The sequence below is a fragment of the Grammomys surdaster genome, unplaced genomic scaffold (assembly GCF_004785775.1).
Source record: "Grammomys surdaster isolate TR1022 unplaced genomic scaffold, NIH_TR_1.0 174, whole genome shotgun sequence".
Classification (NCBI taxonomy): domain Eukaryota; kingdom Metazoa; phylum Chordata; class Mammalia; order Rodentia; family Muridae; genus Grammomys; species Grammomys surdaster.
The window spans coordinates 204,061-206,576 of NW_021604622.1; positions in this window are offsets into that span (position 1 = coordinate 204,061).

The following is a 2,516-nucleotide window of genomic DNA, read 5'->3' on the forward strand; positions in this document are numbered from 1 at the left end:
TACTGACTCCTGAGTCATCCTAGAGGAGCCACTGCACTCAGAGCAGCAGAGGAGCCACTGCACTCAGAGCAGCAGACACCAAGATTAGGATCATAAGACTACAGAGACATCTGGACTCTGACGAGCTCTGCAACAAGCAAGATAACTGGAAATACAGACTCCAGTCTTACACAGTGAGGGCAGGCAACACTAGAGTTAACCAGATGGTGAAAGGCAAGCGCAAGAACATAAGCAACAGAAACCAAAGTTTCTTGGCATCATCAGTTCCCAGTTCTCCCAATATAGCAAGCCCTGAACACCCCATCACACCTGAAAAGCAGGATTCAGAATTAAAATCACTTCTCATGATGATGATAGAGGATTATAAGAAGGAATTAAGTAACGCCCTTAAAGAAATACAGGAGAGTACAAGTAAACAGATAGAAGCCCTTAAAGAGGAATCACAGAAATCCCTTAAGGAAATGCAAGAAAACACAAAGAAGGAATTAAACAAAAACATTCAGGATCTGAAAATGGAAATAGAAACAATAAAGAAAGCTCAAAGGGAGACAACCATGGAAATAGAAAACTTAAGAAAGAGGTCAGGAGTCATAGATGCAAGCATCACCAACCGAATACAAGAGATAGAAGAGAGAATCTCAAATGCAGAAGATACGGTAGAAAATATTGACACAGTTGTCAAAGAAAATGCAAAATGCAAAAAACTCCTAACTCAAAACATCCAGGAAATCCAGGAAACAATGAGAAGACCAAACCTAAGGATAATAGGTATAGATGAGAATGAAGAGTCCCAACTTAAAGGGACAGTAAATATCTTCAACAAAATTATTGAGGAGAACTTCCCTAACCTAAAGAACAAGATGCCCATAAACATACAAGAAGCCTACAGAACACCAAATAGAATAGACCAGAAAAGAAATACCTCCCATCACATAATAATCAAAACATCAGATGCACAAAACAAAGAAAAAATACTAAAAGCAGTAAGGGGAAAAGGTCAAGTAACATATAAAGGCAGACCTATGAGAATTACACCAGACTTCTCACCAGAGACTATAAAAGCCAGAAGAGCCTGGACGGACATCATACAGATCCTAAGAGAACACAATTGCCAGCCCAGATTACTATACCCAGCAAAACTCTCAATCACCATAGATGGTGAAACCAAGATATTCCATGACAAAACCAAATTTGCACAATATCTTCCCACAAACCCAGCACTTCAAAGGATAATTGATCGAAAGCGCCAACACAAGGAGGGAAACTACAACCTAGAAAAAGCAAGGAAGTAATCTTCCAACAACCCCAAAAGAAGATAACTATACAAACATAACTTTACCTCTAATAGCAAAAATAACAGGAAGCCACAATCATTTTTCCTTAATATCTCTTAACATCAATGGTCTCAATTCCCCAATAAAAAGACGCAGACTATCAGACTGGATACACAAACAAGACCCAGAATTTTGCTGCATACAAGAAACACACCTCAGTGACAAAGACAGACACTACCTCAGAATAAAAGAGTGGAAAACAATTTTCCAAGCCAATGGTTCCAAGAAACAAGCTGGAGCAGCCATTCTAATATCAAATAAAATCGACTTTCATCCAAAATTAATCAAAAAAGATAAAGAAGGACACTTCATACTCATCAAAGGAAAAATCTACCAAGGTGAACTCTCAATTCTGAACATCTATGCTCCAAATGCAAGGGCACCTACATACATAAAAGAAACTCTACTAAAGCTCAAAACACACATTACACCTCATACAATAATAGTGGGGGATTTCAACACCCCACTCTCAGCAATGGACAGATCATGGAAACAGAAACTAAACCGAGACACTTTGACATTAACAGAAGTTATGAACCAAATGGACTTAACAGACATCTATAGAACATTTCATCCTAAAACAAAAGAATATACCTTTTTCTCAGCACCTCAGGGTACCTTCTCCAAAATAGACCATATAATTGGTCTCAAAGCAGGCCTCTACAGATACAAAAAGATTGAAATAATCCCTTGCATCTTATCAGATCACCACAGAATAAGACTGGTCTTTAATAATGACAAAACCAATGGAAAACCCACATACACATGGAAACTGAACAACTCTCTACTCAATGATGACTTGGTCAAGGAAGAAATAAAGAAATTAAAAACTTTTTAGAATTCAATGAAAATGAGGACACATCATACCAAAACTTGTGGGACTCCATGAAGGCAGTGCTAAGAGGAAAACTCATAGCTCAAAGTGCCTACAAAAAGAAACTGGAAAGAGCACACACTAACAAGTTGACTGCACAACTAAAAGCTCTAGAACAAAAGGAAGCAAATACACCCAGGAGGAGTAGAAGGCAGGAAATAGTCAAACTCAGGGCTGAAATCAACCAAATAGAAACAGAAAGAACAATACGAAATATCAATAAAACCAGGAGCTGGTTCTTTGAGAAAATCAATAAGATAGATAAACCGTTAGCCAGATTAACCAGAGGGCACAGAGACAGTATCCAA